We start from the raw sequence: 17298 nt of genomic DNA, 5'->3' as shown, positions 1-17298 counted from the left end.
CTGACCGGATAACTCTCAAATACACCAAGTAGCTCGGCGATCCTCGTAATATAAGGCCCTAAAGCTAAGCGTGCCGAGGACCCCTGTAAACTGCGACCCCGTGCGAATGACGTGAGGAAGAGCATCGCCACATTGGTCGGTCGACTACCAATGATAGATAATAAACACAGCAGATCTAAGTTGTTGCACTTCTCGTGGCCCGAATGTCGGCCCCTGATAGTACAGGCAATGATCCTGTAGATGTAGCGATGGACGGGGTCCATGATAGACGACTCCACAACAGCACCGGAGTGGGCCCCGTCGGCGATCTCCGCCCAATACTGGCCGAGCTGGCTCTCTGTGAGTCAGTTCTCACGGGGTGTCTGAGTTTGTGTCGTGTAACCACATATACTCTGCAGGAAGTCAACAACCTGAACCTGCTTGTCCGTATAAAATCCAGTGGCCACAGCGAAATCAGGGACGAACATCTCGTATAGGTGTGGTCCCAGTGAAAAGGATACCACGTGTGGCTCACTGAAGTCTGTGGGCGTAAATGCAAAGGTCGAGTAAAACTCACGTGTCAGCTTAACATACGAAATCGAGTCACACGCGAGCACAGTTGCCCACGGACCTGTCAAAAACGCACGTACCTGGACGTCAACACCCAAATCGCGCGGCAACGTCCAGTCAAAAGAACGGTGGTGAAGTAGCTGCATCTGTCGAATCCTCTGAAATCTCATATACTCGTCTGATTTCAAGAAGAATCGAAGGACCTGATGTGGACGACGTCCGTCTCCCATAATATCCACTGGCTCGATGCTAGGGACAATCTGCACCTTGTCGCTATCATATCGTATGACGCGATTCCTCGACCTCTTGCGCCCGGTGCGCGAAGACTCTATTGCCTCAAACATATCTGTAAAAATCGAACATGCAAGTTAGATACGTCAACATTCGATGTGGCGACAACCGTATAGCATTTCGGTTGCGGTCGTCCCAACTAATAAAATAATATTAAAATAATAAAATATTAAAAAATTAAAATAAATAAAGATGAAAAATTCGGGGACACCCTGTGCGTTTTTCTAAAAACCTGATTATCCCGCCCGAATGGAGATTGAGTACGGGCGGGTAATCAATTAACAATTCAAACTCATTCACTTCAAACTATCAAGGCGGCCCCGAGACTCGACTCACAAAAACACAATCGACACGACTCGACACAAGACAACACAAACAGACATAGTTTAGCCCACCGACACTAACTAACAAAACGAATGACAAACTGCCTCGAAAAACGTGCAACACGCCGAAAACTGTCGGTAACCACGCAATATGTGACAAATCGGGTTCTGTAAATAAAGTATTAATAAAATATTAATAAATTCAGTTCAAAATAAACGTTTTATATCGATCCGTCACTATCATTTATTTAATAATAAAATAATGATTTGAAACTTTGAACTATAAAAACCCGTTCTGTCACACTCTCTTGTTTAACGATAATCCAACAATCACAAATTCGACACTCAATAAAACCAATACGATAACCAAACCCACGAAGGCATCCCCATTGTCAAATCACATTAAATGTAACCAACTAAACCGAATTTCCAAAACCCGGCAACCATATTTCACAAGTTATAAACTAATAATCCACGCAACCAGACCAAATTAATAAACCCAACACAATTTTAGAAATCTTGACATTAACTAGAACTAACCAACCGACCCAACAAAGTTCTAAACCCACTACGGTTCTATTCCGAACAATAGCCTATTGTGCCCGTACCCGCAACCCGATAAAGTTCCCGAACAAGCATAAAATAATTTAAAAACATACCTCGTAGTCGGGATTATTGACAATAACAATAGTATTAGCGGCGGCGTACGGCGGTGACTGTGGTCTGTGGTGGTGGTAGATAGATGGTGAAGGGGTGAATAGGGTGGACGGCGGTGGTGTAGATGGTGGCGGTGACTGTGGTGTGTGGTGATAGTGACGGGGGTGGTGGTGGTGAGTGGTGGAGACGGTGGTGGGTGGTGGTTGTGGTGTGTGGTTAGTGGTGGCAGTGTGACGGGAGATAGTGGTGGTGAGTGGTTGTTGGTGATGGTTGTGAGTGGTGGAGACGATGGTAGGTGGTGGCTGTGTGACGGGTGATAGCGGTGGTGAGTGGTTATTAGTGGTGGTTGTGAGTGGTAGAGACGGTGTAAGGTGGTGACTGTGATGGTCGGAGAAAGAAACAGAGGGAGAGAAGAGAGAAGGCGACGACGAAGAGTGAGGAAGAAGAAGAAGAAGAAGAAGAAGAAGGGTTTAAATGTAAAACAATTTGGGTCAACCACGACCCATCGCCATACGCGATGGGTCAACTGGGTGGCGATTGCGTATCACCACCCAAATGATGCTCAATTAGGGTTTGACCCCATCGCGATACGCAATGGGGTGTTTGTGACGTCATCGCGTATCGCGCTGACGTCATTTGCCAGGGATGCCAGCATCCATCGCGATACGCGATGGAGGTAATAACAAGCCCATCTCGTATCGCGATGGGCTCTGTTACATAATCAAAAAATTTTATAAAAATGCAGTTTTTGACATCCCGAAATTACCCTGCACACGTTTCCAAACTCAAAATACCTTTACGTACCTGGAAAATGTATAATATGTCCCACGCTTACCGAACTTCTCTAATTTACACTTTTCAACGAAGTTCCCAACACGTGGCGTTTACTGCACAAAACTCGAGACGAAAATAAATACAAGACTCAATAAAAATAAAACAAACTGGACAGACACTTACAAACCCCGGGTTGCCTCCCGTAAGCACTGAATTTAAAGTCTACAGCTCGACAATGCCTCAAACTCAGTTATCTTCATAAAACGGTGAAGTCACAATAAAATTCACTGATTCCTCATCCAACTCTTGTATGTCCTTCATCTCCAAATATGGCTTCAGTCTATAGCCATTTACCACTTGTCTCAAATGATCATCAAAATCTTCAATCTCGTACTGACCATGATTCCCGACTCCTACAATCAAATACGGGCCCGTCCACTTACATTTCAACTTACCTGGGAAGAGCTTCATCCTTGTGTTGTGCAACCACACTCGTTGACCAACTTCAAAATTTTTCAACCGGATATTAGCATCATGAACTTTCTTCATCTTTGCCTTGTAAGCGGACGCGCAATCATATGCCTCTTCTCTTAACTCCTCAATCTCGCATGAAGCCAATTTCCTGGCTTTACCTGCATCATCATAATTCATATTAACCTGTTTAGTAGCCCAAAACGCTATTTGTGCAATTTCAACCATTAAATGGCAATCCTTTCAATACACAAGTCTATAAGGAGTGGTTCCAATTGGCGTTTTATAAGTGGTTCGGTAGGCCCATAGAGCATCGGTCAACTTGGTTGACCAATCCTTTCAGTCCGCCCGAACGGTTTTCTGTAAAATCTGTTTAAAGTTGCCTATTGAAAACCTCAACTTTTCCACTCGTTTGTGGATGGTAAGGAGTTGCAATCCTATGATCAACACCATATCGTTTAAGCAATTTCCTGAATTTAAAATTTTTAAAGTGAGATCCTCCATCACTTATGATGGTTCGGGGAACTCCAAATCTCGAAAAAATATTACTTTGAACAAAATTGCAAAAGACTATGTGATCATTTGTCCTAGTGGCTATCGCTTCAACCCATTTAGAAACGTAATCGACAGGCACTAGGATATACAAATTACCGTGTGAATTCGGAAACGGGCCCATGAAGTCGATCCCCCAGACATCAAAAATGTCAACAACTAGGATCGGGTTCAAGGGCATCTCGTCCCTCTTAGAAATACTCCCGAGTTGTTGACACTTTAAACAGTGTGTCGCGAACTCGTGAGCATCCTTAAACACTGAAGGCCAAAAGAAACCACTTGTTAACACTTTTCGAGCGGTTTTCTGGACACTAAAATGACCACCACAGGCAGACGAATGTGCGTGTTCTAACACCGATCTGACATCCTCCTCGGGTATGCATCGTCTGATCATCTGATCTACACCAATTTTAAACAAATCTGGATTGTCCCAGATGTACTGTTTAGCTTGGGACATCAACTGTTTCTTCTTTCTCCTTGGCCAATGCTCTGGTAAATCACCTGCAACTTTAAAATTAACAATATGAGCAAACCAGGGATTTTGTGAAATTGCCAGAATATGCTCATCCAGGAAGGACTCGTTAATGGGCCCATCTGTGTTCCCATTTTCCACCATAATTCAGGACAAGTGATCTGCAACAACATTTTCACTTCCTTTCTTGTCCCGAATCTCTAGATCAAATTCCTGCAACAGCAAAACCCATCTGATAAGCCTTGGTTTTGCATCCTTTTTGTCCATAAGGTACCTAACTGCAGAGTGGTCAGAATAAATGATTACTTTACTCTCCCAAATATATGACCTGAATTTATCTAGAGCATATACAACTGCCAGTAACTCTTTCTGAGTTGTTGTGTAATTCAATTTTGCATCTGAGAGAGTTTTACTCGCATAGTATATGGCAACGGGTTTCTTGTCAACCCGTTGACCCAAAACAGCCCCGACTGCATAATCACTTGCATCACACATTATTTCAAAAGGTAAACTCCAATCGGATGATTGCAAAATCGGGGCTTCAACTAATTTAAATTTCAGAATGTCAAAGGCCTTAGCACATTCATCGTTAAAATCAAACGGGGAATCCATAAGTAATAAATTACATAAGGATTTGGTAATGTCACTAAAACCCTTAATAAATCGTCTAAAAAAACCGGCATGCCCCTGGAACGATCTAATGCCTTTGACATTGGTGGGATGAGGTAGAGTAGAAATGACTTGGACCTTAGCCCGGTCCACCTCGATCCCATGACTCGACACAACATGGCCCAATACAATTCCCTCTTGGACCATAAAATGGCTCTTTTCCCAACTAAGAACCAAGTTCGTTTCGACACGTCTTTTCAAAAATCTTTCGAGTTGGTTTAAGCATGACTCGAAAGATGTGCCGAAAATCGAAAAATCATCCATGAAAATTTCCAAAGACTCCCCACCATATCTGAAAAGATACTCATCATGCACCTCTGAAAGGTGGCGGGGGCATTACATAACCAGAATGGCATTCGCCTAAATGCGAATGTGACATACGGGCACGTAAACGTGGTATTTCCTGATCTTTGGGATGAATAGCTATCTGGTTATACCCGGAATACCCATCTAAAAAGCAATAAAATTTCTGACCAGATAGCTTTTCAACAATTTAATAGATAAACGGAAGCGGAAAATGATCTTTCGATGTTGTCGCGTTCAGTTTTCGATAATCAATACAAATGCGCCACCCGGTTACCGGCCGGGTGGCGACCTCGTGACCTGAGTCGTCCTTGACGACTTGGATGCCTGCCTTTTTCGGTACTGTCTGTGTCGGGCTTACCCACGTGCAGTCTGATATGGCAAAGATAATGCCAGCATCTAACCACTTCAGGACTTCCTTCTTCACCACTTCCCTTATATTCGGGTTCAACCTCCGCTGAGCATCGTGCGCGGGTTTGACAGCCGGATCTGTTAAAATTTTGTGCATCACAATTGAGGGACTGATTCCCTTCAAATTCACTACCGTCCACCTGATTGCTTCTTTAGATTTTTCCTGTTCAAAAGATAAGTTAGAAGCTATAATAACAGGCAATGTATTATTCTTACCAAGAAAATCATATTTTAAATTCTTTGGGAGCTCTTTCAGCTCGACTTTCGGTGCTTCCAGCATTGACGGTTTCAACCCGGTATCAAATCTTCTAGGGAAGCAGTTCCACCTGAACTGACCATGGTGGACGGTCTCCTCGCACAGCTGCGATCTCCATCTGTTTTTCCTCCTCTTCCAGCAACTTGTGTGTCTCCACCTGTAACCTATCAAACAAAAAACACGTCTCCTATGTGCCATCCGAGCTGACGGCAGAGTCGTATAGCGGGATGCACTCGTCAATGACATCGGCCATGAAGCACTCGTCATCGACCGGAGAATTATCTCCAAGAGTGAAAACATTAATTCTCAGCTTACGGTTACCGAATGGCATGTCAACAGTACCATTTCTGCAATTAATGTTGGCATTTGCGGTAGCCAAAAATGGTCTACCAAGGATAATCGTAGGTTGTTTGGTCCTTTCACCCAAAACATAATTGAGGACCAAAAAGTCAACTGGAAAGTAAAAGTTTTCCACCTTGACGATAACGTCAGTCAATATTCCTCGGGGAATTTTCGGTGTCTGGTCAGCCAAGACAACCGTGGTGGCAGCCGCACGAAGCGGGCCAAAGTCATATTGGTCGTATAAACTACCCGGGAGAATACTGATGCTAGCTCCAAGATCTAAAAGCGCCCGAGTCATTTTAAAAACACCCACTTGAATGGGTATAATGGGCGTTCCCGGATCTTGTAGCTTGGGTGGAAGAGCACCCGAAAGAATTGTACTCACATTATTGGTAAAATCAATCTGTTTAGGAATCTTATGACTCCTTTTCTGTGTGCATAATTCTTTCAAGTACTTAGCATAGGCGGGAATTTGTTTTATGGCATCTAAAAGAGGAATATTAATTTTTACTTGTTTAAACGTTTCCCACATTTTCTTCTTGTTGCGGGCCTCATTTTGATGCCATCTTCGCCTTCGATGGCGCCAACAAAGCATCGGGATATGGAACGGCTTTCACTTTTTCCTTATCCTTAGAGTTGTTGGTGTCATCCTTCGGAACCGATTTGTTATTTTTAGTTTCACTTTTGTTAGATTCATTTAATTTAATCGGTTTCGGTTCGTCATCACTGACGAGATTTTCATCAATCTCTTCCATCACCCCCCTCAACCAATGATGGTGGAATCCCAACCTTATTATCATATTTCTTACTATTACGTAAAATACTTACCTGATTGACGTGCTTTTTCGAACTTGAACTATGATGATTCGGGTTAACTGTGGTGTCGCTCGGGAATTGGCCCGCGTTTTTCTGTAATTTCGCCATGTCTGAAACGAGCTGACCGATTTGCTTCATCATTGCCTCTGACGATTTATCCTGTAACTCGAACTGTTGCTTCGCCTCGGCTTTGTGATCAGTCATAACCTTCAACAATGCATCCAACTTTGAGTGCACCGAATCATCCGAATTACCCGAGGACCCTTTCTACTGATCCTGACTACCCGAAGAATTTCCACCCCGGTTACCGTCTCTGTTATACCCCTGATTCTGATTATACGAACCCTTCTGATAACCGCTCTGGCGGTTATTAACCTGCGATCTGTTCTGGCTTTATCCCTGAAAGTCCGGGTTCAACTGAGAAGACGCGTTCCCGTAACGAAAGTTCGGGTGGTTCCTCAGGCCCGGGTGATATGTGTTCGAATTGAACCCTTGGCCTTTAGAATCCCCGTAAGCATAATTAACCTCCTCGGTGTCATCCTCCTCGTCATCATAAAACTTGGGGAAATTTTTTGTTTTATGCCCGAGTTCACCACAATCTTCACAAACCGGGAATTTAACACCAACTTTCCCGACTTTTTCTTCTGACACTTTTTCAACTCATCCAATTCACGTTCCAACTCAATAAGTCTTTCAGACTCACTCGCGACTGACTTAACTGACCGGGATGAATTACCACGTCTTCGTCTTTCAACTGCTGCTTCTGATTTTGAGTCGTCACACATAAATTCCAAAAATCCCAATCATCTTCCTCAGGCTGATTCAACAACTGACCATTACACGAGACCTTAAGATGCTTTCGATCCTCGTATGTCAAACCGTCAACAAAACACTTTACCATTTCCCACAGTTCGATTTGGTGATGTGGGCATTTTTTGATCATGTCTTTATATCTGGTAAAGGCTTCATGAAATAATTCGCCCGATAACTGTGAAAAGTTGCGAATTTCCGAACGGGCCTCACTAGTCTTCGACTGTGAATAAAACTCGTTTAGAAAAACTTGCTGCATCTCGGCCCAATTTCTGATACTGTGCATCGGTAGCGAATTAAACCAGAGTTTTGCTTTGTCTTTTAGAGAAAACTGGAATAATCGCAACCGGACTTCATCCTGATCAAACGTACCATCACCAATAGACCCGCAAATAGCCGAAAAATCGGTCAAGTGCGAATACGGGTCTTCCGAAGCCATCCCGTGGAAATGAGGAACGATGTTAATGTAAGATGGCCGGGACTTGAAGGTTTGCTATCCCGGCACTCGTTCCTGTGGGACCAACGGGGATGCTCCGTCCAAAATAGCCGGTCTGAACCGACTGTTAACACCATGAACCGGGGCCATATAATTCCTCCTAAGCCCCCCGGGGTTTCCCAAATCGCCCCGGTTAACCTGAATATTACGAACTCTTTCGGGCCGTTCCTCCCGATTTACCCTCTCGACCCCTTCCGTTTCTGTTAACCGCTTCAGCTCGTCTTCGATTAACAAGCTCTTCCAACTCATCTTCATAATTATCATCACCCACGTCTTCCTGCTCAATAACCTCATTCTCGGGCTCAACTGCCCGATTTATCCTAACCCACCGATCCACCTCGTTCTTAACCTCGAAACCCTCGTTCCCTTCCTAATTTTCGCCCTCGTCTTCATCTTCTATCGGAATATTCGGTTGAACATCATCGATATTTGTCCGAATTCGGCGGTTGGGGTTATTATTTGGAACTGATGGTCCGGCTTGGTCAAATTTATGGTTTCGGTTTAGGTTTCGGTTTCTGTTTCTGTTTCTGTTTCGGGTTCTGGAAGCACGAGTTGAGTTATTTTGGGCGTTTTGGTTATTTTGCTCGTTTTGGTTATTGAAATTGGGTGGTGGAGGTATGTTATTTGGGTGAAACTGGTTATTCTGTGGGAGTGGGTTTTGGTTTTGGTTCTGGTTCTAATTCTGATCCTCCATCTCTGAATCTCGATTTTGTACTCGGTTCTGCCGAGCTACCCTCTCGATTTCGGGCTCGTAAATTAACGGAGACTGTCGGCCCGAGTAGCGGGTGCGCATAAACCTGTAATCTGCACAAATAGCACAACCCGTGTAAAATAAAGAAAAAATAAAATTTAAACTAAAACTGAAAATTAAAAACTAAAATTTTTAACTAAAATAAACACGAAAAATCAATTAACATGAAAAACACTAAGCGCACTAACTCCCCGGCAGCGGCGCCATTTTGATGATTTTCGTTCAAGTCAATCAAAAACCCCATTTAAACTAAATAGTTAGAGCAAGTAGGGTATCATATCACAAGGAGTATGTGGTCAATGTAATTCGTGTACAGATTTAATATTATGAAGTAACTAGTGTTTAGTGCTAATCACACAAGCAATTAAAGTGAATTTAGAGAACTAGGCAACGAACAAGTAAACGAGTTTTAAGCAATTAACAAAGAAAATCACACCCGGTAATTCAAGTAAGCAACCTACAGTTATCTCATGCAACCTAACAGATTAATTATTAACGATTCACTAAAGACTGATCAATCAGACAAAACCATAGACATCAACAATTACTTTACACACGGCACTGGTTATAAAACAATCCTTGCCAGTGTGACTCAATTAAGGGCAATCGTATGTTTTATCGTATTCAATCTAACCAAACAGTCATATGATTAATTATCTAGCAACTGGTAACAGATCGTTCAGACTAACGTAAACCTAAACCGACCGAACACACAGAAATACCAAACATCAATAATCATATATCAATCATCAATAATAATACAATAATATTCTTAGTCACATGAGAAAAACTGTAAAGATTACAAACTATACATCCCGGGTGCGATTCTAGGAGATTAGCCGAGCCTTGACATCATTGAATCTTCAATGCGGGTGATATGAATCATGTGTAGGGTCTCGGCACGAGCTAGGATGGTGAAAATCGCCTACTTGAACTGCTGGAATCGCCTCTTGGTTGTCAAAAACGGAGTTTGGGTTCTTTGTTGATGAAAAATAACATATAACCTAATTTTCCTGTCTGCACCCCCCATCGCGGTACGCGATGGGGTCTTCACTGGTCCATAGCGTACAGAAGTCAACTTTATTTAACATCCCATCGCGTACAGCAAGCCCATCGCGTACCGCGATGGGTCTTGTTACCAGCAATATTCAATAAAATTCCTCATTTCACGTGCTGGACATCCCGGGTCTTCATACCATGTCACAACAGGTCCATATTGAGTACTTTAGCATCTGTGACCTGAAAACCAATAATGCATGTATGAAGTATCGAAAGTTCTAGAATAAACGATTAAAACTAAATAATAAACAAACTAAAATATATACAAATTAACCGACCATCACATCCCCACACTTATCTTTTGCTTGCCCTCAAGCAAACTCTAAAGCAAACATCAACCTCCGTCATAGGTATGTAGATTATCGCCATTAATACTAGTAAGGTTTAAGGTCATACCCAATTTCCCAGACTGACACTGTTTTTAGATTGACATCTCACAAATACGGTTAAGTGTTATAATAAAAACAATAGAGCCGCCTAGACAAGCGTACTTTGTTTCCGGTTAAGGCACACATGCTCATACCCCTTGTTATATAACATCTCTCATCTCGGTTTAATATATGGACTAGCAAAAGATGTGCCAGTATCACTCTGCTCTCAGTATCACTCATAAACAAACAACAACCAATTTAACTGATTCAGGATCTAGGGTTCATTGTGGAATTTGGGGATGATATTCCGGGTTCTGAATATATCTATATTAAGATATATCATCTTTCACAAGTTAAAGCACCAGCCTGATGGTCGGTGCATGTTATTTAAGAGACCCATAACCGACAGGCGCGGGTTCAAGCCTCCTGGATGCGGTTTTTGGTTTTCTTTTTAAAAAGGGTTATTTTTAATCATTTTTGTTATATATGTACATATATATATATACACACCTATATACATATATATATATATATATAACATTAGATAAATATTATTTTGATAAACCCGAACCCGGTTTCGTTAATATTTCCATTTATTTTAACTCGTAATCCTTTACCAACTACAAACCAAACTATATTCTTTGTTCAAAATAAATTCCGTTTAACCTTCTATAAATATATATATATATATATATATATATCATTTTATATAATGTTTATTCTTATTGTACTTGTAAATCTAACATATAATAATAATAATAATAATAAAATAAAATAAAAACAACAACCATAATAATATTGATAATTACACTAATAATATTTTAATTAAGATTTTACCTAAACCCCATCGATCGATCAAATCCGTTATGTCGTGCTTTATTATTTTACTTGTTAGTATATTTATATTGGTTATAAACTTAATTATAGACCATATAGTCGGGAATCCTCCCTCGAATCTACAACTCATTTAAATGTTTCTCTTATAGGCCATATAGTTGGGAATCCTCGCTCGAATCTACAACTCATTTAAATCTTTCTCTAGTTAAGATCTACATTTCAATGTGAGTAATTCACATCCCCCTTTTTACCGATTTATATTTGGGGGTGTTATGTGTTCACAAGTTAAACATCTTATGGTATTCACAACAATTCCACTATTTGCATAGATATGATATTGCTCAATTAGTTGGTACGTGTGAATATGACTATGCGTTTATTTTTATTTTTTTTTTGTTATGGTTGTTGGTATCTCATGCTCATTCTCATCCTCATCCTCATCCTCATCCTCATCCTCATTAGTATGATTATACGCCACCGGAATAACTCGACCCTTTGGGACAGGAGAAATAACCCTTTTATATTATTGTTACAATAATTGTTGTAATTCATGTTTATTGCAACGAATTGTCATTTTCAATATTATTATATACAAAAACTGTGATTACTTGTTCAACTTTATGTTAACAAACTATATATTTTCACGCATGAAGCAGGTAGCTTTTGGGATAAAGCAAATGATTGAAGCTTAGTTAATACCTTAGGTTGCATGATTAATAAAAAACAAATTTTATTTTTAAGTTTTATGTAATGTTGTTTTCTTTTGAGACAGTGTTTATGTTCTGCGTACTTGATATAATGAAATGAATAATTTAAATATTGACATGTGTAATTACTTTCATCATAGGGTAGAGGTAAGGCTGTCTACATCTTACCCTCCTCAGACTCTACCATAGCTTTGCTATTGGTGGGATATACTGAGTACGATGATGATGATGATGATGATGATGATGTGTAATTACTTTAGTGTCTTTTGAGCTATTATACAATATTGTCGCGTCCCGGCATGTTCCGTGTTCCGCGCCGTAGGTTGGGGTGTGACAAAAGATAGAGAGAAAAAGAGAGGTGTATATATGCATTATGTTTCTTAATTGGTTTTTTGTTTATTTAATAAAATAATTTTAATTAAATATGTAAAATTGACTATTATGCCCCCATGATTCATCGGAAAATATTAATCGGGCTAGGGTCAAATGACAAACGTTGTTAGATTTAGAAACGTAAAGGACAAAACAGATCAATTTTAAAAATAAATGACAATGACTGAAATTTAGTACAAACATAAAGGATCAGTATTTATTGAATTTATATATTAATTAGCTACTCGTGTAGTACACAGGTTTCAAACTAGTATAACATAAAAAAAACAATAGAGAAAACATCTAAAACACTACTACATTGGATTCTCCTTAATAGAGAAAATTTTAGAGAATTCTAAAGTACACCTCTATTTGTAAGAGCATCCTAGCACATTCTTTATCCATATTCATATAATTACATTAAAAATCACTATATTTTCTCTTATATTCAATTAAATAATATTTTTTATATCTTTGTCATTTTTTTTCTCTATACTACACTCAAAAACACTTTTAGAATATATTGAAAAAAATTAAATGATGTAATAGCAAAACTAATCATTTATGTTTGCGCGTTTTTTCAATGGTTGTCATTTAACAAACTAAATGACAGAAACTTACTTTATGTTTTAAATCCATATCACGTTACACTCTTTGGCACTAACCCCATCAATTTTTCTTATTACTTTATAAAAAATAGTAATATTACAAAACTACCCTCGTTTGTCTTGCACGTAACCAAATTAAACGAGAAAAATTAATGGGTTGGTGTCAATGGACATAACGTGATAGGGATTTGAAACATATAGTGTGTTTTCTATCATTTAGTTTGCTAAATAACGACCGTTGAAAAAACGTGCAAACATAAAGGACTAGTTTTTATATCCGGTCTATTTTGAATTATTGTGTGAAACTCTATATTATTTGCTTACCTGGATGCCACTCTATCTTACGAGATAAAGAAAAGGTTTTATCTTTATGTCTCCGGGATTTGCTAATAATTTATTGCTATAATTAAAATTTTACAGGGTACGTTCGTTAGTTATTTGTGACCCATGCCATGAACCGAATAAAAAACTCACTCCACACGAAATTCAAAATATAAAAAACAAAACCTCCTCTATCCCACCCCATCCTTCACTATGAAGGGGACCCAATAGACGAACGATGGCCACAGCCACGCAACGGGTATTCGTGAGAAGTGGCCATGTTATTCCACAAACAAGCTCACAAACCAGCTGTTGCGGATGCTCTAATAAATAATCTAATAGATAACCAATAAGGAACCATACAAGTCATCTTCACCGTCACCTTCACCACCATAGACTTTAAGACAACAACAAAAATAACACTATTTAAACGTAAGGGAACCGAGTCGACTACGAAGGGAAACGAGTCGACTCAGCCCGCCAACGAGTTCTCTCTACTAAGTTTCGCGTAAATCTTAGCCCTAATTTCCTTCCCAGACTCCACCCTTTCCATGATTCTTCCCTCGTTACCAACCCCTTCACCCCATTGGTCAAACCGGTCACGAGTTGGAGTCATAGGTAAACTCGAGAACCCGTTCATCGGACTCATACCCACCAACCTTGTAGTATTGCCAATTCGCATATTCCGTACAGTGAATGGGAGTTCGTTGACCGAGTTTTGACCAGTCAACGACGCTGGCGACACAGGAGGTGAACTTGCCGGAGATGACATAAATGAACCATTTCCAACGACCGAGTCAAAACTGAGTCGACTCGGAGCCTCACCGAGTTGACTCGCCGGAATGACTCGGAGCTGTTCACGAGTGTGCGCAAAGAAGCATATCCGGCGGTGGCACCGACCGCCGTCTTTACACGGCTGCGTACGATAGCGAGATGGGTGCAGCCAGCACTCGAATACGCCGTGTGCGAACTCGCACGTGTCACCTTTGCCGCACGTGCGTTTACGATACTCCGGACACGGGTCGCCGGAGTAATGAAACTTCCGGGGGTCACGACGGCGAGCCTTCTCGCCGGGGTGAACGTACGGACAGTCAATCCAGTCATGTGACTTGGCACGTGCGCACCTCCTGACTTTAAATTCGTACATGCGGAACTGATCGCATGTGAATGCGTCCGTGGGAACATCATCGTACTCCCCAACAACGTTGTCGTACGCCGTCATTTCATGTTCATCATAAAACATGGGATGGATGTGGTCCGTTGGATTTGGATGAAGGGTTTCTCTTCCTATGATCATCATCATTATTACTATTATTATGTTAATGGAAAAGCATACGAGGTCTAATATAAACTGATTTCTTAACTATGGTTAGGTAAAAGGTTGACCTTAATGTATGGTTAGTGTTAAGAGATCTTGTGAAGGAATGGATAGGGTGACTGGCTCGTGATGCTTAAGTTTGGATATTATTATTTGATGTAATTTTGATTAATTGTGTGGGTATGGTCAATGGTGGAGTGATTTGATTGAGTTACTCTATTAGAAAACACTTATTTGATAATTTCATTCACCATCACATCTTATTTTTAATCTAAAAGTGTTAAATCATGAATTGAACACATGGATATGCTTTGCTGAGTTGACTTAGTAAGATCGGGAGCATAGGTCTAGACCAAGGTAACATAAATGCCGGAGTGTGGACACACGCATAACTCATAATATAAATTAGACTCTCTACAGTGGGACACTTCCCACCCTCAAAGCTTCTCAAAGCGCCCGGGAACCCCGCCCTCCGGGATGCTTTGGGTGCTTTGGTGGGGCGTCGGATGGGGGAAATGGTGGAATGTGATTGGTGGGTTTGTTTTTTGTTTATTTTGATAATAAAATATAATAATAAAAAAAATAATAATAGGTTAATGATTTGAATAAGCTCCATTCACTACACTCACTTTAGCCATAAAGCCCCAATGTTGATGTGGTGTCTCATGTCGCACAATGCCCACAAAGAGAATTCATACACTACACATGGTCTTAAAGGTTTATTGGATTTTAATAATCGTTATTCATTTTATCATTACTGAAGATTTCAAATTTAAAAAGTTAGTCCCCAACGGTCTCTCGTTAAAAAAAACTTAACGGCGTTATATTTTTATCAAATTTCAAACTAATGTTTTAGGTCTTTTAATCAAAATGATGATACGAGTCGATTGATGTAAAATTTAGCTTGAAGCATTGATCCAAACGACTTGATATTTATTAGTTGTAAGTTCAACACCCGAATTGAAGCATTGTTTCGTTGTTTTGGAGTACTATTTCGAACTAAGTTTTACATCAATCGACTCGTATACTCCTTCTAATCAAAAGCCATAAAAACTGGTTTGAAATTCGGAAAAAAAATATTAACGTCGTTAAGTCATATTTAATGGGGGGGCATTGGAGGCGAACTATTATAAATTTGGGACTGTCAATGACGATAAATTGAATAAGAATTATTATCGGTCAATACCATTTAATAAGGATTATTAAAATTTAATAAACCTAAATTATATCCGTCAAGTACTACGTCTAGCGCACATTAAGAAAGAAGTTACGAATTTTGATCGAACAGTCACACATGATGCAATGTTATTGGTGTTATAGTGACCGGTATGCTATGTCCTAGAAAATTGTCTAAAACAGAAAGTCTCATTTGATCGTTCTAATCTAAATAAGGGAAGATGTGACAAAGAACTTCGCACAATTAAATACTAATCAAATCACAAACATATGGATCAATATGAAGCATGATATGAAATGATCAATGTATCAAATAACGCATATGAATGAACTACACTAACCAAAAAACATAGTAAGATCATAAGATCAATGCTATGGTTTTTGCTTCTTATTCCATCATTTGTCATGTTTGTGTCAACTCAATATTTTCTTCATTATTCAATCCCATCACTCAACTCATGTTATACCTAAATTTCCATTATTATATTATTTAATAAAAAATACAAGAAAAAAAAACAAAAAAATTATTGAGAGGACGGGGAATGACCTACATGACCGTGGTCATTTGGGCAGGGGCGCGGTGTTCGTCACACATCAGCGAATGAAGATATGTCTGCATAGGACCAATGAAAGATGGTGAGGGATGTATACCCCCATGATAAGGTAAAGAACGTATGTAATTTTTAGCATGTGAATACCAAGCAATGACATTGACATTGACATTGACCACCACTGCCACCACCACCTCCACCCGACCATCACTGCCACCTGACCACCACCACCACCTCCGGCATCCAAATTAAACCTCAAAAATCAAGAAAACGATTGTATTTATTTCAAAAATTCAAAGTGATTCTTTTTATTTCGAGGCGACTTTTTCGTAGTACATCCGTATTGCACCTCTATCGATATTATTTAAGACTAATTGAACATAAAAGTTAATTGTGTATAAATATATCATACATATTTAAATTATTAAAATTATATCAAATTGGGTCATACGTCCGGGATGTTCCATTTGTGACTTTCATGGAGTGTCGACTTTTAACAGTTCAATCCGGTCCAGATTAAAGGTGAAAGAAATGATCAAGTGAACAACAGGACATGGGTTCTTGTTCTTGATTTTACCATTGAGTCGAGGCTAAATCTGTGATGAAAAATTGCATACAAATTACATCATATTCTTATACAAATTACCATTGAGTCAAGGCTAATTCTTATACATAACAATGAGAATCAACTTACTCAAGATGAATAAACGAGTAGTGTCCCGTGTTCGGGTTTGTATCAACCATCATATTATTATTTGTGTTAACTATCAACCTTCAATTGTATTTATGTCGGATTTGAAATCATATACATTTTTAGTTGATTGTACTGGAGTTGAATCATGAACACAAGTACATGACCGATGTAATACTGTAATCTAATATGCTTAATATGTCTAATGGAAATGTTAGGTTTCCTTTTGGGCACCACACATTCATATTTGTTGGTATTCGATCTCACCATGTGAATACAATAATGTGAAGAAAAGAAAAAGAAAAAGAAAAAAGTGAACATTTAAAAATTTGATGAGCACACAT

General features: G+C 39.7%; 1 pseudogene; it reads right to left on the bottom strand.

Annotated features, from left to right (window-relative positions):
* Positions 1-13454: 13454 nt before the first annotated feature.
* Positions 13455-14515, bottom strand: LOC143584182 (zinc finger CCCH domain-containing protein 20 pseudogene; annotated as a pseudogene).
* Between the last annotated feature and the right edge of the window lie 2783 nt (positions 14516-17298).

This window comes from Bidens hawaiensis, unplaced genomic scaffold (genome assembly GCF_021521415.1).
Source record: "Bidens hawaiensis isolate Kalapana, Puna unplaced genomic scaffold, B.hawaiensis_p1.1 tig00032841_1, whole genome shotgun sequence".
NCBI classification, from domain to species: domain Eukaryota; kingdom Viridiplantae; phylum Streptophyta; class Magnoliopsida; order Asterales; family Asteraceae; genus Bidens; species Bidens hawaiensis.
Note: the sequence above shows the minus strand (reverse complement) of the source record. Positions and strands in the feature narration are given on the sequence as shown.